A 26,256-nucleotide genomic window follows, 5' to 3' on the forward strand; every position below is an offset into this window, starting at 1 on the left:
GGGCGCGCATCCCCTATAAAGGCGTATTACGGCAGGTGTAAAACGGGCGCACACCGCGAGACGACTCTGTTCCCCCAGGCATGCCACAAAACCCTCCCCAGCTGAGGTCCGCTCTGTTTCTGCCGTCCACGTCGGCGTCGTCGTCGACGACGACGAGGATGCGGCCGCTCACTGTCTACTGTTCGCGGTTTTTATCCCTCCCTTTATGTCGCGAGGCGCTTAAATATCTGCGGCGGGTACCGAAACAACAGGCGCGCGAGACGCAGCTCCGCGCTACGGTATTTTCAATTAACTGCGGCAGCGGACGGCAAGCACTGCGGCAGACGCAGAGCACATCAGCTTTGGAAACACTGTGCGGTCCAAGGAACGCCGGCCCACGCCAAGTGCTGGGATTATCTTGGTGGGTGGTCTGAGTGCCGACCGCCGCTCGAGTAAATGTCACCTCTGCTGTGCAGACAGTGGTTTTTTTTTTTTTTTCTTTCTGCAGCATTCTCGAGAAGCGGAGCGGCGTTGAGTGAAAAGAAGGATTTGCGGTTTGTGACTACATCGGTCATCGGAGTGCCTGTTTGCTGGGAGGTGCAGTAAAGTACTGCGTTAACGCTGTACGAAAATTAAAGAAAATGAAAAAATATATTTTTCTCGTTGTATGTCAAAATACATGAAAACAGTTCAATAAAGTAAAAAGTTGAAAAAATTGTTACTTCCATCAGGTTTGATAATGAGAACTTAAGTTGTGATTCTTGAAGTTTTCCTGGCCAATTGAATGATCGATGAGATTTCGGCATTGCAGCCGGATCATGTTGACTTCTTGCCACGATATTTCGGCTGGCAATCGTCCAGCCATCTTCAGGCGAGTGTCTGTCACTGACGGACACTCACCTGAAGATGGCTGGACGATTGCCTGCCGAAACATCGTGGCAAGAAGTCAACATGATCCGACTGCAATCCCGAAATCTCATCGATCAGAACTTAAGTGGTACTCATATCCAGGCAGCCAGTCACATCTATTGAAATGAGATTTTTTATTGAGTCTGTGTTGTTCTGACTGCTTTGATGCAGCACAGCACGGAACCGTCTCCTGTGCCAAAGTTTTCTTATCAGAGTAGCACTTGGAACCGACGTCCTCAGTTATTAACTCGATCTATTGCAATATTTTTCCTCCTCTTCAGTTTTTACACTATACTGTTCTCGCGGCATATGTTTTAAGGGGTACATGTCCTATCATCCTGTCACTTCTTCTAATCAGTGTTTTCTACATATTCATTTCGTCGCCGATTCTGCGAAAAAAGTCCTCGGTGCTGTACTTTATCAATCCACCTAATTTTCAACTTTATTCTATAGCACATCTCAAATGCTTCGACTCACTTCAGTTCCGGCTTGAAATCATATACAACTGCACGTAAATCTTCATGACGTAACACAACATACCATAATGTAGTAATCAATAAGACTGCGTGCTCCAGAACAAAAGTAATTGGATACATAACGGAGTGCTTAACTATATGTTTTTTTCGTTTTGGGACATCCGTTTTCTGGGTGGTCTGATACGCCCCACAACCAGTTCATAGCCTCCTATATATACATCGTGCTTCCAAGACAGTGGCTTGTATAAATAATGACTGTAACAGATATCGAACGGCTCAAGAATACTGCTCTGGGAATGGCGCAATAAAGTGAATGTATAAAACTGTTGTTCGGTTAAACTGTTTAAATCAGTGGCATTCAACTTGTGCGCTATGCCGATTTGTTGCACCATGAATGACTGTCTGGGGTGGGAAGTGAATTTGTTCTGTAGTCAGTGGCAAAGAAGGCAGTTATAGCAAATATCATTTCTGGTGTCACCCGCTGGGGTCTCGGAGAAATTCCACTTTGGAGGTGGTTAGCCAGCGAAAGCAGTCATAACCTCGAAGCTGAACTAATGCAGTTATATGCTTTCAACCTTTTTTATTGTATTGTGAATCTGTTACAGTGTTCATAAAGGCGATAGCAATGGAAAAGTTTTTAAATTTGTCAAACGGAAACAAGAAGTGGGAACTTGCTGAGGACATCAAGGAAAGTGGTAATGAAGCTATGAAGTATCGAAAATATGATATCTGCTAGGATTTTGGTGTGACATGCACTGTTGTGAATAGTGAAGATTTAAGTGTGTTTTGTGTCTGACATTATTTTCTGTCGAAAGTATGCTACCTAGCAAATTAAAGCGTCATTTTGAAAGTGTTCATAAGAATGACTTGGTCAGACAGAGAGAATACTTCTCTAGAAAACTGAAAATAATAATTATTTTCAAATAGGTGAAAACCTCGAAAGAGCCAATTCTAGAGTCATACAGTGTAGCTTACCACGTAGTGAAATGTAACAAAGCCCGTACGATTACAAAATAAATATCTCTACGGTGTGCTACTAACATTGTGTCGATTACGCTGAAGAGCCCGTGGAAGAACACCTTTTGCCCATTGCTTTGACACTACAGTTGTCGAAATCAAGATTAAGGTAGGATCTGCGTGGCAATTTACAGAAAAAAATTGGAGGGAGGGATTTTGGTTTGCAGATTGATGTGGTCATTCATAACAATAGCAATTTCATACGTTATATGCGATTTGTTGATGAAAACAGTAACTAACTTATGAAAAATCAATGCAGGGACGACAGGGAACAATTTGTTCGAAATAGTGGACACCTTCACGACACAGGATCAGATTAAGTGGGGTAACTGTGTTGGTGCGGGTGCTGATGGTTCACAGGTGGTGGTGGTGGTAGTTAGTGTTTAACGTCCCGTCGACAACGAGGTCATTAGAGACGGAGCGCAAGCTCGGGTTAGGGAAGGATTGGGAAGGAAATCGGCCGTGCCCTTTCAAAGGAACCATCCCGGCATTTGCCTGACACGATTTAGGGAAATCACGGAAAACCTAAATCAGGATGGCCGGAGACGGGATTGAACCGTCGTCCTCCCGAATGCGAGTCCAGTGTGCTAACCACTGCGCCACCTCGCTCGGTGATGGTTCCCAGTCCAAGTGAGGGGTTACAGTGGTCTACAAGCACTTATATGCCGCAAAGTTCTGATGGTATGCGACTCATTGCATTATCCACTGCACACACAAATACATACATGCATACATTAATCCTGGTTCTATTGATCATGAATACGACATTTTGTAATGATGTGGAACGTGTCACTTTAGCATAAGTTTTCTTTACACAAAATAATTAATTATTGGTTTTCTTACAGTTAGAATTTATCTATTGAATAGAAGGAGTTGTCAATCAGGAATTCTTTTAATTTGCTTTTAAATGTTGGTTGGATATCTGTCACACTTTTAATACCATTTTCTCAGTGAGTATGTGAAAGATCTGCCTCTCAGTTCTTGTATGGACTTAAGGAAAACCAGTGCAACAAACTGGTTACGCAAGGCACGTAACAAATGTGCAGTCGGAGTGATGCATGAGTCGCAGTCGGCAGCACGTTGCACCAAGCTTAAAGCGAGGCGAGAATGCGCCGGTGTGCTCCGAGCTGTAATTCCGCGAATCGGCTGCGAATATCGAAGTTCCATAGTGAGGGCGCGACCTGATCGCAGGGCGGTCTTCCCCCCCCCCCCGCCCTTCCCCTATTCGTTCTACCCCTGTTAGAACCCCTCCGCCCACCCCGCCTCGTTGCACAAACTCCGCCTCGCTACCGATGCTGTCAGCTTTCCCACCAGCCCCCACCTCCGTGCCATCTCAAAGCTCTGTGCCGTGCTGCGCGTCGCGCCGAAGCCTGACACCGTAATTAGCTTTCTGGTAACAAAACATCCGCGGGCGCTGCGCTCTTCCCTTCCAAGTCCAGGCACACAAAATAAACGACGCTCTTTTTCGCTCGATCGGTGAACGTAGGAGATAAATCCAGACGTCAAGCACCAACACGAATCTCGTCTTCAGTGCCTACGGGGAGTGGAAGGAAATACGGAAACACAAAAAACATTACACATTACCATGCCCAGTACGGTGTAGGAAATCTGTTGGGATTCAAAACAGCTTCCAGTCGTCATAGAGTTTAAGTAGATATCCTGTACAGTTTACAACGAAATCTATGCTATTCTTCCTGCAAAGTAGTGGCAACTTCAGCTAACAATGATGCAGAACGATAGCCATAATGTGCTATTTCTCCGACGTAGACCACAAAGGCTCAATAATATTGATATCCGGAGGTGATCAATTTCTCCTCGTGCTCATAAAACCAGCCTTGCGTGAGCTTTTTGAATAGGGGCCTTGTCGTCTTCAAAAAATGGTCCAAATGGCTCTGAGCACTATGGGAATTAACTTCTAAGGTCATCAGTCCCCTAGACCTTAGAACTACTTAAACCTAACTAACCTAAGGACATCACACAAATCCACGCCAGAGGCAGGATTCAAACCAGCGACCGTAACCTGTCACGCGGTTCCAGGTTGTAGCGCCTAGAACCGCTCGGCCACACCGGCCATCCTGTCATATTCGATCGCAGCGTCACCATTGAGGGAAAGATGCTGTAACGTTGTACAGGAAGACAGAGAATGGGATACAACCAGCAAATAATTCAGATAATTGAGAATGTACGTTGCTAGTGTTACTCTGAAATGAAATGGTCGTCACATGAGAGGAATTCATGATGAACCTCATAAAAAGACTGATGCCCCAAAAATTTTTTATGAAATTAAAAATTTAAAAAGAGAGATGGAGCGTGGGATAAACCTGAAGAGCGAAAATGGTCAGCTAACCATTGCCACTGATATCACAGAGCTCCGCCGTGTTTCACCCTTGACAGCAAGCAATCTGTATCTTAGGTTTGGAATGGTATACGCCAGATGCCAACTCGGCCTGAGATTGAAATGTTCGCTGCGCCATGAGTGTATGAGAATTTAGGTTAGCTTTTTTGTTCCTTCTCGTTTCGCTTCACAATCAGAACAGTCCGCTCAGAGATGGAGATTTAAAAGGACTGAAACGTCCCAGATAGGTTTGGTGTAGCGACATCAAGGAATTGATCCACAGTCACTGAGCTCTGCCGAACGACCAGTGCTGTAGTTACCGCTGCTTCACTGACAATACTTCTCGTCTTGTTCTGAACTGGCGGATTCACCTCTCGTGAGATGTAATGGTCGGTTCCATGTTACACAGAGGTGTCCAGAGTCCAGTTAGGTTAGATCCTAATTTTTAAAGTCATGAACTCAGAAGCTGTGCTGCAGCTTATCACCAAAGGACTTTAATTACTATGACGAAGAAGGAGAAAGACAAGATAACTGTGAGTAGTGTTGTTATCTGGGTTAAAAACATAATTAAGGCTTGTTTTACATAGCAGCTTCTCAACGAAGTATAATGTGATGTGCACATCACCACGGTCAATGTAGTCCATCCTTTAATGCTATATCATAACTGCAGAAAATATTCAACTTTGACAGGCCAGTTAATCACGTCTTCCTTTTCTTTTATTATAGAGATGGCCAGTTGTTTTTGGCAGCCTTGAAAGCTTCCTAGTCCGCTTGAGTGACACAGAAATTTACTTAAGAGGAAAGAAGGCGTAATAAACGTTTTCAGAGCCGACAGCGGTTCTAGAGAGTAAGTAGTCACTATAGAATTCGCTTCGTTGCATTTCTGCATGCCAGGGGGCCCAAGGATTATCCTACCTGCCGTTAAAGTCCATTGTATGTGCCGCCTTAAGAAATCGTTCTGGAGAAGTAATGTTTGAAGTAAGGTGCAAACGCCAGAATGGGAGAAGTGTGGGATCTGCAATTTGTCTGCAGCCTCGCCACGAAGGATTGTCAGTTGAAAATCATAGCATTGGGCTCCCTGATTGGCTCACAATAACTACACTACTGGCCATTAAAACTGCTACACCAGGACTATGACGTGCTTCAGACGCGAAATTTAACAGACAGGAAGAAGATGCTGTGATACGCAAATGATTTAGCTTTTCAGAGCATTCACACAAGGTTGGTGCCAGTGGCGACACCTACAACGTGCTGACATGAGGAAAGTTTGCAACCGATTTCTCATACACAAACAGTAGTTGACCGGCATTGCCTGGTGAAACGTTGTTGTGATGCCTCGTGTAAGGAGGAGAAATGCGTACGGTCACGTTTCCGACTTTGATAAAGGTCGAATTGTAGCCTATCGCGATTGCGGTTTATCGTATCGCGACAGTGCCGCTCGCGTTGGTCCAGATCCAATGACTGTTAGCAGAATATGGAATCGGTGGGTTCAGGAGGGTAATAGGGAACGTCGTGCTGGATCCCGACGGTCTCATATCACTAACAGTCGAGATGACAGTTTTCTTATCCGCATGGCCGTAGCGGATCGTGCTGCCACGTCTCGATCCCTGAGTCAACAGATGGGAACGTTTGTAAGACAACAACCATCGGCACGAACAGTTCAACGACGTTTGCAGTAGCATGTACTATCAGCTCGGAGACCATGGCTCCGGCTACCCTTGACGCGCCTGCGATGGTGTACGCAACGACGAATGGCAAAACGTCATTTTTTCGGATGAATCCAGGTTCTCTTTACAGCATCATAATGGTAGCATCCGTGTTTGGCGACATCGCAGTGAACGCACATTGGAAGCATGTATTCGCCATCGCCATACTGGCGTATCACCCGGCGTGATGGTATGGGGTGCCATTAGTTACGTCTCGGTCACCTATTGTTCGCGTTGACGACACTATGAACAATGGACGTTACATTTCAGATGTGTTAAGACCCGTGGCTTTACCCTTCATTCGATACCTGCGAAACCCTACATTACAGCAGGATAAGGCACGACCGCATGTTGCAGGTCCTGTACGGGCCTTTCTGGATACAGAAAATGTTCGACTGCTGCCCTCTCACCAATTGAAAACGTCTGGTCACTGGTAGCCGAGCAACTGGCTCGTCACAATACGCCAGTCACTACTCTTGATTAAGTGTGGTATCGTGTGGAAGCTGCATGGGCAGCTGTACCTATACACGCCATCCAAGCTCTGTTTGACTCAATGCCCAGGCGTATCAAGGCCGTTATTACGGCCAGAGGTGATTGTTCTCGGTTCTGATTTCTCAGGATGTATGGACCCAAATGGCTTGAAAATGTAATCATATGTCAGCTCTAGTATAATATATGTGTCCAAAGGATACCCGTTTATCATCTACATTTCTTCGTGGATTAGCAAATTTAATGGCCAGTAGTGTATTTCTGTAGTACGCATGTTTTGCGGTGTGTGCCTATGTGTAAGGCGTTCGACAGCCAGGGGACGGAAATCTGTCATCGAGTGGAAGGGATCTTCGGCATCCTCTTCACGCTAGCACGTCATTGGTTAACCATTGCAAAATCTGTGAGATTGCTTAACTTATTTACGAAAGTATAATTGGTCGGAATTCGCCACGTCTGCTGCAGTTGGCCGGCGCCATTCGTACTCTGGCAGAAGCAGCCTATTTACAAAATTTAGATCACAGGAAACTTGTTGCTGGGACATGGTAGAGACTTACTGCCAGATGGCCGATGAGATAAGACTTCCAGTCATACAGCGGAATGTCTCAAAATAAGAGGCACCGGCTTTGCCCCAGTGGCAGTCTGCCGCCGGCAGTGCTGCGAGGCGGTCACGCGCCAGAGCGCTGCGGGCGAGGCGCGCACGGTGTGTTTGTGTTTACTTCGGCCGCTGTAAGTGCCGTTTTCCTTCTAGACCACCATGGCGCACAACTATCGGAAGAAGACATTACGTTTCAACTTTTGTTCCGACTTCGCCCGACCCAAGGCCCTGGAGGTAGAACGATTTATACGCGATGAAGTTAAAATACCACCAACGGATCTAATTGGTATCCACTTGTCCATAGTTAGCAGTACCGTCTACGTGAAAATGATCGACGATGCGGCGTGCGACAAGGTGCTTCAAGAGGCAAAACGTGGACTGCGCTCCTGTCATTCCGACGGCAACGTCGGACCCGTTACCGTCGATCACGCAGGTCTCGGCACACGGACGATAAGGATCTTCGAACTGCCGTTCGAACTACCTGCAGACGTCGTCATAGAGGCGCTCCGTCCCTATGGCAACGTTCTGGAACATGTTGCCGAACGATGGGTACAATTTCAAACCTATCCCGTTTTAAACGGTGTTAGACAGGTCCGCATCGAGTTGCAGAAACACGTGCCTTCCTATCTACGTATCGGAGGCTGCCGTGCCATTATAATGTACGACGGCCAGCCTCGGACCTGTTCCGGTTGCGGGAAAGAAGGTCACCTACGGTCTGAATGCATTCAACGACGTGTCGCGCAGCTCCCGTTGTCGGAAGCGTCCGTCACACCCACGATGACCGCCCTACCGGTCACTTACGCAGCGGCTCTTGCCACGTCTACAGTTTCGTCCAGTCCGTCGCCCGGTCCTTCCGATCGGCACGTCCCACCGTCCCAGTCACCAACGGACGGTGCAGACGTCCCACCTGACAACCTTGCCGCCGAACAGGCTCCCGCACCGGACGCTGAGGAGACCAGTACATCTTCACAACACCTGTTTGACAATTTCATTGTACCCACCGACGCCTTCGAACCAGGTCGACACTCCTCCTTGCCGTCGTCCGACACTGAGGAACACGTGCGCAAACAACGCTCGCCACGTAGGCGCAAACGCCGTCGCCGTTCACCCACGGGCTCTCAGAGCGTTGCCACCCGCGACGACGAAGAAGACACCCAAGCAGCCGACATTTCCACGCAGAGGTCGGCGGACAACTTTCACGATGAACAAGACGTTTCGCAGGACGGGACCACTATGGAGGTCGCCACGCACAATGTAACGATCGGTGCGCCGGTTGAGACGCCTGTCTCCCCGCCGACAACTCCAGATCTCTCTCACCACGACGCAATTCCCATGGACATTGGACAGACCCACGACACAGGAGCATGGGCCGACGACATTGAGGAATGTACGCCCCCTCCTCCGGATGAGTTGCCTCCGCCGGACGAGGCTGCCTGTTAACATCAAAAGCGAGGCATTGCAGCTGATGGGACGGGACTTCCTGTCGGTGCCCTCCTCTTATTTCCCTTGGTGATGGTAGATGCGCGTCCACCACCGCTGAAACAAACGTACCGGTTTGCCACACTGAATATCTACATGATCGGCACTGCACCCAAGCTGCGACTCCTATGTGACATGCTTCGGGCCTCTGACGTCGACGTCGCCCTTCTTCAGGAAGTACGCGTTGCCACACTACCACCAGTCTACGGCTACGTCTCATACACGTCCACATGTGATGAATCAGGGCGTGGAGTGGCTTTCTACATACGCGAAGGAATCCCACTCACGGACACGACAATCCTTCCCTGTGGAAGAGGCATGGCTGTTACCATCTTCGACACGCGCGTCGTCAATATCTACGCTCCGTCTGGCTCCACGAACCGTCGGCAGCGGTCCACTTTCTTCGGACATGACGTGGCGCCCCTGTTTTCTGGACGCTATGATCGCCTTATCATGGGAGGCGATTTCAACTGTGTCCTCCATCCGCAGGACCGAGTGCCTGGTTATTCGCCATGCACGGCGCTGCTCACCTTAATCGAAGATTTTCATCTAGTGGACGTTTGGGAGAAAATTCATGGCAATAACCCCGGTTTTACCCATTATACAGCACATTCTGCGAGCAGACTGGACCGGTTTTATGTCTCTGCTCACCTCGGCAATGAAGTCGCCCAAGCTGAACGATGGCCCCTTGCATTTTCGGACCATTGCGCCGTCATTTGCTCCCTGGCTCTGCCACTTCAGTCAGTGTGGCGCAGCAGAGGTTACTGGAAGCTTAATACCTCCCTCCTTAATGATCCACACTGCCGACAATGTATTGCCACTACATGGGCGTCTTGCGAAAGACGCCTTCCGCAGTACACATCCACGTTCCATTGGTGGCTCAAATGTGCCAAACCTGCGATCAGAAAGGCCTTCATACAATGTGGCAAGGAAGCAGCAGCATGGCATCGAGACACCACAAATTTTTACTATGCCGTCCTCCGTGAGCTCGATGCGCTCCCTCCATCACCAGACACCCACAGGGAACGACAACGTACTAAAGCTCGTCTCCTCTCTCTTCAACGTGCACGACTGCATGGTGTCGTGGTGCGTTCCCGACGACAAGACCTCCTCCACGACGAAACCCCATCCACAATCCATGCCACATCCGACCATAGTCGTCGACGTCGGCTTTTCGTCCCCAACATCACGACCTCCGATGGTGTTCACCACACAACACAGGCGGCAGTCGTGTCTGCCTTTGCTGAACATTATCGCCAATTTTATGATGATGAACCGATGGCGACGCCCATTCCTGATGCTCTCCGTCCCTCCCCTGATCGGACCCTCACCGTAGCGGAGTCAATGTCCATGATGTCTGCAATCACCGCAGAAGAGGTGGTAGATGCGATCAACAAAGGGGCCAACAACAAATCACCCGGACCAGATGGTCTCCCAGTGGAGTTTTACCGGGCGTTCACCACGTTAATGCTTCCTCGCTGGACGGAAATGATTCAGGAACTCTTTACTCCGTCCTTCCCAATTCCACCTGAATTCGTCACAGGCATTCTTCTACCTGTGCCTAAACCGAAGGGAGGGTCTCATGTCTCTTCATATCGTCCCCTTACACTACTGAATGCAGACTATAAAATCTATGCACGCCTCTTAGCAGCGCGCATACGCACCGTCTTACCTACGGTCCTTTCACCTGAGCAGACTGCACGTGGTTGTGGGGCCACCTTACAAACAGCCCTTGGAGAATGCCGTGACCTCATTGCACTGGCGTCGGTTTGTCGCCTTCGTGCAGCACTGGTATCCGTCGATTTCACGAGTGCCTTTGATCGCGTTCGACACCCATTCCTCCTCATGGTGGCGACACGTATTGGGTTCCCATTGCTTTTTGTCGATGCCATTCGCCGTTTACTACTTCCCGCGGTCTCGATGGTACAAGTCAATGGGAGGCTTGTAGGACCGATCCCTATACACCGCTCTGTGCGTCAAGGATGCCCTATGTCTACTTTACTATATGCCATTGCACTTGAGCCCCTCATCACTGGACTTACCTCTAGACTGCAGGGCCTCACTTTGCGTGACTACACCTTCCACTGTAGGGCTTATGCGGACGATCTCCTCTTTCTCACCTGCTCCTCCACAGAACTCAATGGCGCCATCCAATGGATCCACCAGTATGGACGTCTTTCTGGTAGCATTCTTAATGTCCGTAAATCGACTATGATGCACATTGGGTGCGGCCTCCCCGCTATGGTGCCGACCCCACTCCCAGTCAGTGCCACCCTTCGTTACTTGGGTATCGAATTTACGAGCTCCACACACCGCACAGTGGCCCTGGCTTACCGGCGGCTTTTGCAGTCGATTCGGCACCATGTCCGCGGTCAAGTGCACCGTAACTTAAACCAACTCCAACGTGTGTCCTATGTCAACATCTATGTCGCCCCTAAACTGGTACACGTCGCCCAGATCCTCCCAATGCCGTTACTCCTTGGCCGCCGCATCCAATCAGCCTTTGGATATTTCGTGTCAGCAGGGGCACTTTTCAAAGTCCGCTACAACACTCTAACACTGCCTCCTGCAAAAGGTGGCCTCGGACTCATCAACGTGCGGGCACGCTCTTCTGCACTCTTTGTCCACACTCTGTTGCGGCACTGGCAGGGGCCGGTCCCGTCCTTAACACGCAGTCTCTTAGATATCCTCCGACCAGCTTCTCTCGATCCACCGATCAATGTAGCACCTATTTCTCCATTATTGTACTACGTCGCCAATTGTTTCATAGAACTCAGCTACATTCGGGCCGATCTTCCAGTCACCCGTCCTCCCCGTACAAAAGATTATTATCGTTTGTTTATGCTGTCCAACCCTTGCGACCCCATGGTGCTACAGCATCCTGACATTAACTGGCGCACGGTTTGGGGGTGTGTGCACGCACCCTTTTTACCGTCGTCTGTGTCTGCACTCTGGTATGTTTTAGTCTATGGAAAATTCCCGACTAACAGTCGACTTTATCGTATAGGACTGGCCACCTTCCCACTCTGCCATGACTGTCAGGTCGAAGACACCGACGAGCACCGTCTTACGTGCCCCCTGAAACAAAACGTATGCCTCCTCATCCAACGAATCGTGGGCTTTTACCTCCGTGCCCCGCCAACGACGGTAACCCCGGATTTCCTGTTGTTGCCCCAGACATTTCACTACCCTCTTGCTAAGCACCATACCCTAATCTGGTTTCGAGGACACGCTTTAGAATATCTCTTTCAGAGTGGTCCGCATACAGTCCTTGACTTCTGGTACAAAGTTGTGACCGCGCATAGCACCCTCACCCGAAAACCATCTTACCGACACACTTTTGCCGGTTACCTCCGCAGCGTCTTCCTTGAACCCCCTCAAAGTTGGGGTGTACCATGCCTACCTGTCGCATGATGCAACACCCTTATGCATCGACCAAAAACAAACATATTTTTTTTTAAAGGAAGAAGACAGAATATGTTATATTTTGTTGTATTTAATGTTTTTCTTTTTTAATATTTTTTTTGTTTAACTAACAGTCATTTGTATATTTTTAAATGGTACCTTGAAGAACTCTTGCATAGTGAATATATATGAACTTTTAGTTTATTCAATACAAATTTTTAAACAAAAACAACAACCAAAAAACAAAAAAAGAACAAAAAAAGAACAAAAAAAAGGAAAACAGGATATGTTCTATTTTGTTGTATTTAATGTTATTCTCATAATTTGTTTACCTAACACTCATTTGTATATGTTTAACTAAACAAAAAACAAAAAAAAAGTGGCTACACCGGTTCCCGTGAGATCAGCGAAGTTAAGCGCTGTCGGGTGTTGTCGGCACTTGGATGGGTGACCATCCAGGCCGCCATGCTCGGTTGCCATTTTTTGGGGTGCACTCAGCCTCGTGATGCCAATTGAGGAGCTACTCGACCGAATAGTAGCGGCGTCGGTCAAGAATACCATCATAACGACCGGGAGAGCGGTGTGCTGGCCCCACGCCCCTCCTATCCGCATCCTCCACTGAGGATGACACGGCGGTCGGTGGTCCCGGTAAGCGCCTCGTGGCCTGAAGATGGAGTGCTTTTTCTTCTCAAAATAAGAGGTAAGTACCGAGTGCGAGTTGGACTCCGAATTTCCAGCCGTTAATGCTACTGTCGGACATTCGCGCTCTATAAGACAGGTAAGAATGAGCTGGCAATGCAATCAGCGAACCGGGAGGGACGTGACGATTATTAAATTTCAGTAGGATTTGACTGCACAGTTTTAACGTTCACGGCTAGCTATCTGCTTCCATCATTCACGTCGGCGATTTCACTCCCGTTCATATTTCTTTTTATTCTTTCTTTAAACCTAAACCATTCCGCGATTTAGTTTCAAAATTATGGTTTTATTGTGTTCACTCACCTGTTCTAAGGCTAGATATCAGAGATACAATCCGTTGCCCGTTTGTTAAATGTTCACACATTCATCGCGGTGCGTGATTCATGTGTTGATGCTTTACAGTTATTAATTAAATAGTTACAGTAATCATTTGTTTCTGCTCTATATAGATGAGCCCCTTCATTAATATATCCTTGTGTCTTATGGTACCCGTAGCTTCATGCCTCACTTTCAGTCAGACGTTTGACTTGTGTAACTTTATTTTCTTCATAAATTATCAGTAGCTAATGGGGACCTTCCTTCGTTTGTATGTCACCAGTAAACGGATATATAGCAACTTAGTGGTACGCTAAACCGTTCAACCGGCAGTTCACACTTGATACTGTACCTTTCTGTGTCGTTACCAATAGAGATAAAAGCCTGTATTGGAAATATGTACTGCTATCTCAAGTACAAACTGGGTGGTGCTTTCTAAAACTTGGTTCACTCGTACATGTCTTCGTCGAAGTAGATTCAGTTCATATATTGAAGTGCATTTACCCATCCTTTTCCCGTCCCACAGAGAGACCTTGCCAGCTGCAGAACGTTAAATCTTTCCATTTGGATATTCTGCCTCTCACTTCCAGCCACTCGTTCTCCCTGTACTTGAATAGTGGGAACACAGTACTAAACAATAACTCCCGTCCAGGATACAACTGAAAGAGAACACAAGAAAGCACATTACTTTTGCCACGCGCGATGCCACGCAACTTATTGTGCCCAACGACCGTGATGTAATCCAGGACAGAAAGAATGTCAGCATAGGTCGTAATGTTATCTGCACTGCAGTTCTAGATTTCAACTGACAGTGCATCCATCACCAGCGCTATAAGTAAGAATAATACAAGAGTCAGACAAAGAAACAACTTATTGATTAAATCGAGATGTAGCTGTCGGACACAGTTATAGTTTCACAACTATATAGCATTATCAGTAGTCATGTAGACTGGCCATAATTATAACGACACACATTCCAACCTAACTCAGGCATGTACAAGCGTTAGTCCTACTGCGGCTCCTGTTCACAGACCAATACAGTCAACTACGGTTTACGTTATACTCAATATCCAGCGCCCTCTATTTATCCCATAAGTAAAAGTACAGGTAAAACTAAAAAATTTTCTTCATAAAAATAGGGAAGTCAGATGTAATTGTAATAAAATGAATTTCGTCTTCAGGCAGAAAATTCATTGCGATAAGTGTTACATTACGTCATACTGGATAGCCGGCACCGTCTACATTTACTGACCCTATCTAAAAGAATTGGTTAAGCAAACTTCTTTTCTTTTTTATACATACAAAAATAGGGAATGAAATTAGTAATAACAGTAAAATACCGTCGGTGAAGAAACAATACCTCGGATCTGACGGGCTGTCGATTTTGGGTTTTTCTGTGTTCATATCCTTGACTCTCAGCGCATCTACTCTTACCGCCAGACTACCGACTTTTTCAGTTATCTTCATTTAAAGTGTACTAAAACAGCATCGCGTTTGTGACGCAGAGAAACAATGGATAGAAATACGGCGTAAGTTCACAAGAATGAAATGCTGCACAACTAGACTGTTTTGGATGTAGTAAACAGTACGGCGTATATTCAAAAGCACACGCAGCCACAGCACGTTGTTATAGCTTAGTACGTATCTTCCAGTGGTTTATTTATGATCTTACTCGGTCTAAATGACTCTGCAGAAATGACATTGTGACCACAGGCTTTTTTATAGTGGGGACCCGTGCGAAAGGCTTCTACCCCAAGGCAGCGTATAGGAAGACGAAAGGTATGGGAACTCATGTGCCTCTCCCAGCTACATGTTAAATTGTCTTTTTTCATGCTTTTTGGCAGTTTTTTGTTCACTTTCTGAGAAAGTGTTCTTGGTGAGGTGCGGTCTCATCACCTTGTCAGCATGGCCCTGTTTCTTTCATCAAAGTTTCTAAGTGCCTGTTGAAATAAAAGACCCCCTTCGAGAAAATTACATTTTCTCATTATATCCAAGTTTAATATAAAAATTTCAAGTACTTCACTTTATCTACTAAGCCATAGTCTTACATGGTACATGTATCGTCAATTCTCCATCAGCGAGTCGCATCACACAGGTAACGGCGAGTATTGTCAGACTCCATTGGTAATGACTATAAGGAGCAACAGATACTTATTGTAATAGTTCGACAATAGCCAAGACAAACAGTTTAAACCTAGTTGTAACATCTTCCGAGCTGCAGATCTTTTCAGCTCTTGAAGCTCTGATCCCTCTTTTCGGATCTTCTTCAGGATGGCCATCTAGCGACTCCAGTGGGACTCTGATGAAGGTGCCACCAGTAGGAGTACAGGAAGAGTTTGAAGAATTCGGCGCGGCCTAACGGCTCTTAATATTTTCTCGTCAGTGCCAACAGCCTCCAAGGCCCATACATTCACATACTGTAAATTTAAGATTTCAAGGCCTTAGGAGTAGACAACATTCTATAAGAACTACTGATAACCTTGGGAGAGCCAGCCATGACAAAACTCTACCATCTAGTGGGCAAGATGTATGAGAAAGGCGAAATACTCTCGGACTTCAACAAGAATATAGGAACTCCAGTCCCAAAGAAAACAAGTGTCCACGGATGTGGAAATTACCGGCTGCAAAATACTAACACTAAGACGAATGGAAAAACTGGTAGTAGCCTACCTCGGGGAAGATCAGTTTGGATTTCATAGAACTGTTGGAATTGGAGTACGCGAGGCAATACTGACCCTACGACTTAGAAGATAGATTAAGGAAACGCAATCCTACGTTTCTAGCATTTGTACTCTTAGAGAACGCTTTTGATAATGTTGACTGAAATAATCTTTCAAATTCTGAAGGTGTCTGGGGGAAAATACAAGGAGCGAAAGGCTACTTCCAATTTGTACAGAAACCAGATGGCAGTTATAAGACTTGAGGGGCATGAAAGGGAAGCAATGGTTGAGAAGAGAGTCAGACAGGGTTATAGCGTATCCCCCATGTTATTCTATCTGTATACTGAGCAAGCAGTAAAGGAATAAAAATGGAGTAGGAATTAAAATCCAGGGAGAAGGAATAAAATCTTAGAGGTTTGCCGACGACTTTGTAATTCTGTCAGAGACAGCAAATGACTTGGAAGAGCAGTTTAACGGAATGGGCAGTGCAGTGAAAGGGTGATATAAGATGAACACCAACAAAAGAAAAACGAGAATAATGGAATGTAGTCGATTTAAATCGGGTGATGCTGAGGGAATTAGATTAGGAAATGATACGCTTAAAGTAGTATAGGAGTTTTGCTACTTGGGGAGCAAAATAATTGATGATGGTCAAAGTAGAGAGGATATAAAATGTAGACTGGCTATGGCAAGAACAGTGTTTTTGAAGAAGAGAAGTTTAACTTCGAGTGGCCGAGCGGTTCTAGGCGTTACAGTCTGGAACCGCGCGACCGCTACGGTCGGAGGTTCGAATCCTGCCTCGGGCATGGGTATGTGTGATGTCCTTAGGTTAGTTAGGTCTAAGTAGTTCTAAGTTCTAGGGAACTGATGACCCCAGAAGTCCCATAATGCTCAGAGCCATTTGAACCAATTCTACAGGCCTGCTTGCGAGATAAAAAGATTCGAGGGAATTGCTTCCGGGAGGTAGCTGCTCTCATCAAGGTATCGGGTCCATGTTGCGTAAGACGAAGCCTGAAACCGGAGCAGCAACAGGACAGGGAGTGTGAATGTGGGGCGGGGTAGCACGCTGATTTTCGTCGGCTCTCGGCCTGCTAACACCCTCCTCCCTCCGTTCGGCGAGAAGTGCCAGATGAAATATGATCCGGCGCAGCGTTCGATATCAAGTCGCCGCCTCGGCTGTCCCCGGTCCGGACTACTTTGCATCGCTGATGTACGAGCGCGCAGGCCGCGCTGCTGCCACCCCCATCGGCCACCCGCACGCGGGGGCGGAAGCTAGCAGACAAAAGCGACACCAGTGGACGGGTAGACGGTAGGTAGGCAACCCAGTAGTCCATCGACCTGCGACGCGAAATCCGGCGCGCATTGTGTAGCGGTCGCCTCCCTTCCCCCTCCCCGCCCCACAGGCACGCCCCCTTCCCGTCACTGCCACTTAGTATCTCCTCCAGCCTGCCCTCACACTTCTTTCTCCCCTCCTGCTGTGAATCGGTCGTGTTAGGCGGGTTGCAGCACGAGAACGCCAGGAGGTGGTGGCGCCGCCTGCGGAAGGAGAAGCTGCAGTCCAGCGAAGAGGACGAATAAAGGAACGTATACGCCGAATCCGAACCATATGGTGACATTTCTGTGAATAGCCCATATTAATATCACAAATTCGAAAGTGTGTTTGTCTGTTCCCTTTTCACGACTAAACTGCTGAACCGATTTCGATGAAATTTGATAAGGAGATAGCTTGAACACTGAAGAAGAACATAGGCTACTTTAGAAAGAAAAAAGAAGTCGACCTGAAGGGGATGAAGTAGGGAACGGAACATCTGCTTTTTACATCAAGGCATATAAGCCACAATAAAAAATTATTTGATTTGTTGCAACACGCCAAGAAATTATTTGATTTGTAGCATATGTGTATGTCTGCGTACATTTCAATAATATTGTGCGTAGATGCACGCTCTACAAGTGCCCCTCCACACTTCACGCTTAGCAGAGACGCTGTGCATGCCATTGACTCGCCCGTTGTGGCATTTCTGAGTGAGGTTGCTCAAAGGGGCCACGCAGCGTCACACGTTATGCTCACCAATACAGGCAAACAAGTGAAGACAGCTGACGTCATTAATATCTTTGCTCCTAAAAGTCCTGTGTCATAAAATGATATTTATGACGTGCTCTAAACATTATTTAGTAAGGAAAAATGTAATGTGGTAGCTTAAACCATTTAACCCCTATCTTTGTAGGTATTAAATGACTGCAACTGATTGATATTTGGGTTTAAAATAAAACCAGCTGATGGTTAACATTCATTTTATATACCATTTATCTTGACCACGCTAAATAACTCATTGACAAGAATCAAAATGAAATGTAGCTACCAGGGTAAATTAACTAGGTTGAGAACCTTCGTTGTAACCTTATTCGTTACGGAAATGATGTACAGCACTATCCCTTTTTTAAACAGTACCTTCATTTTCTGTCAGTAATCCAATTTCTGTCCACAAGATCTGTACAAAATTACAACACACTGTACCATTCACGAAAACATTAAATAACATAACACGAAATAGACTTGACTCTCTCGTAATAGTATACAGTGCAGGTGACTAGACTGACATTCATCCATAGAGGATTCAGTTCGAATGTTTCAGGTTGCTACAAACTTCAGTCTTAAAATTCAGTCTGAGTCGTGCCGTATTGTTCATGTCCGATAGTCACTGATGACAATAAGAATAGGAGTGGCAGGATAAGTGACTCATCCACTTCCTGCAATTGGCATTAAAGAAATGGAAAAATTTGAAAATTTGTGGTAAGTTCTAAGTGAGCAAACTGCTGTCGTCATCGGTCCTTAGGCTTACACACTACTTACTCTAACTTAATATGACTTACACTAACGACATCATAGACACCCATGCCCAAGGGAGAACTCGAACCTCCGACTGGGACAGCCGCGCGAACCGTGGCAAGGCGACTTAGACCGCAAACAAATGGAAACACAAGAAAAAGGCGCACTGATCATTACTCCACAGCTAACTTAAATTCTCTGTAGATGAGCAGCGTTCCTACCTTCTTTTCGTAGATGTACATTTCACTCACACGAACAGTTCAACTGAAGACGGTTGACTGAATAGGCAGCGTCTCTAATTATCAATTTTGTTTGACAACTGCAGCAAGTGGAATGGTTATGTTACCCCAGTTTTAAATAACGTAAAATTTACGTGGCTGACGCAATGTAGTCCGTTTATGAACAGGTCTTGAGGAGAGAAAGTGGACTACCGAATAAAAAATATATGATATTAATTAAAAACGACTTACAGCTGTTCATACCTTCGTAATGCACGAAGTTACAAAGATACATAATTACGCTGGTTGAATTACCTTGCCACCTAAACAAAATTTGCTTGATACGTTTTTTGTTTTACTTCTGCATTTGTGTGGTCATCATAAAAGGGCTTTCCCTGTATGTATTTAGAGGTTGTACTAGGCTACATCAAAAGGTGTCAAACACCTAAAATCAGTGTTAAAGAAGGTGAAAGGAATCCATAGTATTTTAGGAAGGATTTGTAAAAATGCAATGCATCTCTAAAGGAGTGTATCATATCCTGATGTGATTCCCTCAAAATCGCATGTCTCGTTCACTTTCACAAAGTGCAGGGTGCAGGGCGAGTTACTTTAGATCTCGAGTCATTGTGAATCACTTATCTTTTCATCCAGATCGTAAGTGACAAGTAAAACTGTCAGATTGACTCAGTAACTCTCAGACCAGAGAACATGGTTCGTCATTTTTCGTGGTGGTAATGGAAACATGAAAAAAGGAGTCTTCAGGTAGTACAAATTACCCAACCTTTATCGTTAAGAGTTATACCTCCTGAGAATGAAAACGCTTAAAAGAAGTAGTCATCTATAACCAGAGCTTAGCTTATCTGGGCCTCTTGTAGCACAAAACACGGGGTCTCTCCAGTTGTGGGTTTTGTACACGAGGCAGGAAAAGCGGCGCTGACTGCGCAGTTTGCAGTTCGGACGTCATGTCCACAATGGCGGCAATTTGTCTGAGCCGTTGCGACCGGCAATTGCCTGCCAAAGATTTAGCGGCGGCCGTGTAATGAACCGGGGCCCGCATAAAGGATTCTTTCTATTTGCATACAGTAGCGGTTGCCGCACGCGATGTCCCGGGGCCGTTGACTTGGGCTTCCTTCACATTTCGTGCCCGAAGAGAAAGCAGAGAAATTGGCGTGTGAACTGTACCTCTTCGAGAAGATGCAAGATACGCTTTGTGATTGCGTGTAATAAGATATTTTGAAATATCCCACGGCATACTTATGAGGTATTTTTAAGCAATTTTGTGGGCAATAAATTGGAAACAGTCTAACTACATAATTAAATAAATTTGAAGCTCAACGTATATTTTCAATAGAAAATGATAGTTGTTTTACAGTTTTAACATTTTGTTGATGTAAGATCAGCAACCTTTTCATTTAATGGCTTCTTTATTAAACACCTGTCACTGCCGTAGTGCATTTACTCTGGCGACTGCTTTCGTAGATTGGTTCAGTCCCAAGCCTGAACTACTGAGGTTGCACTGAAAGTGCCTCATCTTAATGACCCATCTAAAATTAGCAACACATGCATCTCAGTCATGGTAGGTGAATGTCATTATACAGAGTGAGCATTAATAAAACCGACAAACAACAGGGACCGGTTTCTAACTGGATATGAAGGAGAAAAGGTCCTATGAACATGTGTCCGGAAATGGATTGTGTGCGTGGAACAACGTATCGCCCCAGAAGACAGTAAATAACTGCGCCGCATCAACATGAGTACAGATGTTCAAAGTGGCCTCCATGTGATTCGGTGTCATGTAAGATACACATAATCGTATTTTCGGTTACAGCATGTTCTCAGGCCACGTGCCTGGAGCTTTTACTAGGATTAATTTTAATATCCGACAGAACGTGGACTTCCAAATCTTGTGTACGCACGGTCTGCCTCCTGGCAGCACGTTCGTCTGTGTGGAAGGACCCATAAACACCCAAATGCCTAAATAGCGCTTGAAATGTTTTACGATGTGGTTGGTGTCTGTGAGGGTACCTGTTTTGGTATAGTCGTGCTGCCTTCGACCATTCCCATCTGCTTGGCCGTGTACAAGCACTATCTCCAGACGTTAATACAGGACCTGCTGCTCCTTAGAGTAAGTTTTGTCAATCACACAGCCTGCAACACACAAGGAACATAAGTCACGAGGTCAGAGGTACTGTCATTCGTCAGCGCCATCAACCGTAGCAACAAAGCATTTCAGGACAGCCGGCCGGAGTGGCCGAGCAGTTCTAGACACTACAGTCTGGAACCGCGCGACCGCTACGGTCGCAGGTTCGAATCCTGCCTCGGGCATGTATGTGTGTGATGTCCTTAGGTTAGTTAGGTTTAAGTAGTTCTAAGTTCTAGGGGACTGATGACCACAGCAGTTAAGTCCCATAGTGCTCAGAGCCATTTGAACCAATTTCAGGACACCTGTTCATATCACTTCCTTTCCTCCACTCCCCGTCAGGAATTCGTCCCTGAAATTTGCCGTTTTTATTAACGTTCACCCTCTTCGTGTTAGGAGGAGTTTCATCGATGGGTACATGTCAACTTGCCAATGAAATGCACTCTTCATAGAATACAATACGTCGAGCAAACGTGCAGCGGTAATTAGTCCTCTATCGCATATCACATGAGCAAGCAGTAAGATCAAATGACATACAACCAGCAGATATACTCATTCTGTCGATTACGTTGTATTCAATGCACTGAGTCTGGTAAAAGTCAAAATCAAATGTTCAAATGCGTGTCAAATCTTATGGGACTTAACTGCTAAGGTCATCAGTCTCTAAGCTTACACATAACTTAACCTAAATTATCCTAAGGACAAACACAGACACCCATGCCCGAGGGAGGACTCGAACCTCCGCCGGGATCAGCTGCACAGTTCATAACTGCAGCGCCTCAGACCGCTCGGTTAATCCCGTGCGGCGTTAGAAGTCACTTTGAACAGTTTCTATAAGCTTAGGTTATTGCTGTGTGGAGGAAACTTTTTACGTCAAGGAAACAGAAGAAAGGGAAAAACTCAGTAACGATCGTTAGAGGGATAAAATTGTCATTTGAGAAAGCGTCAGCCAAGATGTTAGGTATCTGAGTTGGTGTGCACCTAGTGACACATGATGTTTCGTGGTCAGTACTTCGGTCTACTGACTGACTTTAGAATAACATGAAGAAATGCACATCTGAGACCGCGAAAAGCAGTTTCCGTTGCTTTATAGCGTTTATATTTTTGGCACACATGAGACTGTGTTTCTTGCAGCATTTGTAAATACTGTGAGTTTTACATGTTTAAGTTGTACATAATACACTGAAGAGGGAAAGAAACTGGTGCATCTGCCTAATATCGTGCAGGGCCCCCGCGAGCATGCAGAAGTGCCGCAACATGATGTGGCATGGACTCGACTAATGTCCGAAGTAGTGCTGGAAGGCAATGACAACATTAATCCTGCAGGTCCTTTCATAAATCCGTAAGAGTACGAGGGGTGGACATCTCTTCTGAACAGCACGTTGCAAGGCATCCAAAATAAGTGCAATAACGTTCATGTCTTGGGAGTCTGGTGGCCAGCGGAAGTGTTTAAAGTCATAAGAGTGTTCCTGGAGCCTCTCTGTAGCTAGTCGGGACGTGTGTGGTGTCGCATTGTCCTGCTGGATTTTCCCATGTCAATCGGAATGCACGATGGACATCAGTGAACGGACGTCATTAGATAGAATTCTTACGTACGTGGCATATGTCAGAGTCGTATCTAGATATATCAGGGGTCCCGTATCACTCAAACTGCACACGCCCCATATTATTACAAAGCCTGCACCTGCTTGAATAGTCCCCTGTTGACATGCGGGGCCCATGGATTCAATAGGGTGTATCCACATACGTACACTTCCATCTGCTCGATAAAATTTGAAACTCGACTCGTCCGACTAGGTCCCAGTCATCAACAGTGCAATGTCGGTGTGACGGGCCCAGGTCAGGCCTAAAGCTTTCTGCCGTGCAGTCATCAAGGGTACAATCTAATGGGAACACACTATCGATTGAGAGTAAAGCAAATAAGAACGAAGATAATTGGGAGTAACAGAGGTGAGGTTGGCGATAAACTTAATATCAAAAGTGAGGTCACGAAGTAGATGAAGATAAGCAATATTTCGTCCTTGGAATGAAATTACACATAACGGAAAAAGCAAAGAGGACACTAAAAGCGGATTAACACAAACAAGAAAGGTCATTCCAGACCAAGAGGTGTCTCCTAACATTAAATATCGGTGTTAATCTAGAAGGATATTTTTGAGAATGTCCGTTTGGAGTACAACATTTTATTGATGGTATCGTGGTGAATCGTGAACGGTGGGAAACCAGATGATGAGAACTGAAGCGTCTGAGATCTGGGGCCGAAGAAGGATTTTGGAAATCAGTCCGACTGACAAAATGAGGAATGAAGAGGGTCTCCGCATTACAGGCAAATCCAGGAATTTAGGGAAAACGCTGATAAAAAGAAGTGTGCTGCATCTGCCAATAAATGAGAAGCGCTGTCGACTGCAGTATGTATGCATACGCTGTCATGAGTTATTCCACAAACATTTACGCTACCAAGCATGTAATCATCGCGAGAGCATTCAAGATTAAGTTGATGGTTTAAAAAAATTATGTCGGCTATTTTTCCACCTCACTTACTCATTGTCTACTGTATGTTTCGGCCGGCCGAAGTGGCCGTGCGGTTAAAGGCGCTGCAGTCTGGAACCGCAAGACCGCTACGGTCGCAGGTTCGAATCCTGCCTCGGGCATGGATGTTTGTGATGTCCTTAGGTTAGTTAGGTTTAACTAGTTCTAAGTTCTAGGGGACTAATGACCTCAGCAGTTGAGTCCCATAGTGCTCAGAGCCATTTGAACCATTTGTATGTTTCGCTCGCACTTCATAACCTTCAGGTGTATTAAACGGGGTGACGGCTTCTGAACCATATGAAATAAAATCGTCATAACTTCTGAACGGTTTGCGTTAGGAAGTTCAAACTGCATGGTTGGCAGTGGGGCACGATTATAATTGGTATGGAATGCATGGTTTGTCTTAGCAAAGAAGTCCACTTCATCTTCCTGATTACTCTGCTATTCACAATAAAGTGCCTGAAAGAGGGTTAACGAATCACTTTCAAGCTGTCTCTCTACCATTCCACTCTCGAATGGCTCGCGGGAAAAACTACCACTTAAATTTTTATTTGCGAGCCCTGATTTCTCTCATTTGATTCTGACGATCATTTCTCCCTACGTAGGTGGGTGCAACAGAATTTTTTCGCAATCGGAGGAGAAAATTGGTGATTGAAATTTCATGAGAAGGTTCCATCGCAACGAAAAACGCCTTTGTTTTAATGATTGTCACTCCAATTCACGTATCATGTCTGTGGCACTATCTCCCCTATTTCGTGATAATACTGAACAAGCTTTGAACCTTTTCGATGTCATCCGTCAGTCCCACCTGATGCTAATCGCACACCACATAGCAGTACTCCAGGACAAGGCGGACAAGCGTAGTGTAAGCAGTCTCTTCAGTAGATCTGTTGCACCTTCCAAGTGTTCTGCCAATGAATCGCAGTGTTTGGTTTGCTCTACCCACATTATCTATCCCACCGTTAGAATTTAGGTTGTTTGTAGTTGTAATCCCTAAGTATTTAGTTCGATTTACAGCCTTCTGATTAGTGTGACTTATAATGTAATGGAAATTAGCGGATTTATTATAATACTCACGTGAATAACTTCCGACTTTTCTTTATTAAACGTCAATTGCCACTTTTCCCACCGTACAGACATCGTATCTAAATAATTTTGGAATTCGTTTTTGTCACCTGATGAGTTTACAAGACGGTAAATAACAGCATCTGCATAAAATCTAAGACGTCTACTCAGATGGTCTCCTAATTCGTTAATATAGGTCAGAAGGCCTACAACACTCGGTTGTGGAACGCCGGGTATTACTTTTATTTTACTCGATGACTTTCCATGTATTACTACGAACTGTGACGTTTCTGATAGGAAATCATGAATCTAGTCGCACAGCTGAGGCGATACTCCGCAGGCACGCAGTTTGGTAAGAAGACGCTTGTAAGGAACGGTGTCGAAAGCCTTCTCGAGATCTAAAAATACGGAATCAATCTGACATCCGCTGTCGTTAGCACTCATTACGTCATGAGTATAAAGATCTAGTTTTGTTTGAGAAGAACGATATTTTCTGAATCAGTGCTATGTGTCAATAAATCGTTTTCTTCGAGGTACTTCGTAGTGTTCGAACAGAGTATGTGTTCCAAATCCCTACTGCTAATCGACGTTAGTGATATAGGCCTGTAATTCAGCGGATTACTCCTACTTCCATTTTTGGGTATTGGTGTGACCTGACCAGTTTTCCAGTCTTTAGGTACGGATCTTTCTGTGAGTGAGCTGTTTATATAATTGCTAAATATGGAGTTATTGTGTGAATTTAATCTGAATGGAACCTCACTAGCATACAGTTTTGACAGGAGGCCTTGCCTCTATTAAGTGATTTAAGCTGCTATGCTACACCGAGTATATCTACTTCCGTGTTTCTCATCTTGACAGTTGTCCTTGATTGGATTCAGGAATATTTACTTCGTCTTTACTTTCATTTGGATGGGTTCGTCAATAAGCAAAATTGGCGTACTTTGGGGACTGAGAATCCGCATTCCGTGATCGAGAAGTCTCTCAACCCTCCAAGAGTGACTGCGTTGTGTGCAGTGTCCAGTCACGGAATAATCGGTGCGATATTCCTTGATGGCACAGTGACAATCAACGGTACGTTAACGTTTCGGAAAATGATTTCTTCCCCAACATGTGGATCATCGGAGCAGGAGAGTGATGTTTTAGAGGAGCACTTTTAGGACCGCATTCTGGCTCTGCGGTACCCAGAGGCCACTGACATGGGCCTCGATTGGCCGCCGTATTCTTCGGATCTGGACACAGGCGAATCCATTTTGTGGGGCTATATTAAAGACAAGGTGTACAGCAATCTCTCCAAAACCATTGCAGAGCTGAAAACAGCCATTTAGGAGGACATAGACAGTGTCGATGTTCCTACACTTTAGCGGTCACACAGAAATTCGTATTGCTCTGCGCCAATGATGGCAGGCATATCGA

This window comes from Schistocerca nitens, chromosome 2 (genome assembly GCF_023898315.1).
Source record: "Schistocerca nitens isolate TAMUIC-IGC-003100 chromosome 2, iqSchNite1.1, whole genome shotgun sequence".
Classification (NCBI taxonomy): Eukaryota; Metazoa; Arthropoda; class Insecta; order Orthoptera; family Acrididae; genus Schistocerca; species Schistocerca nitens.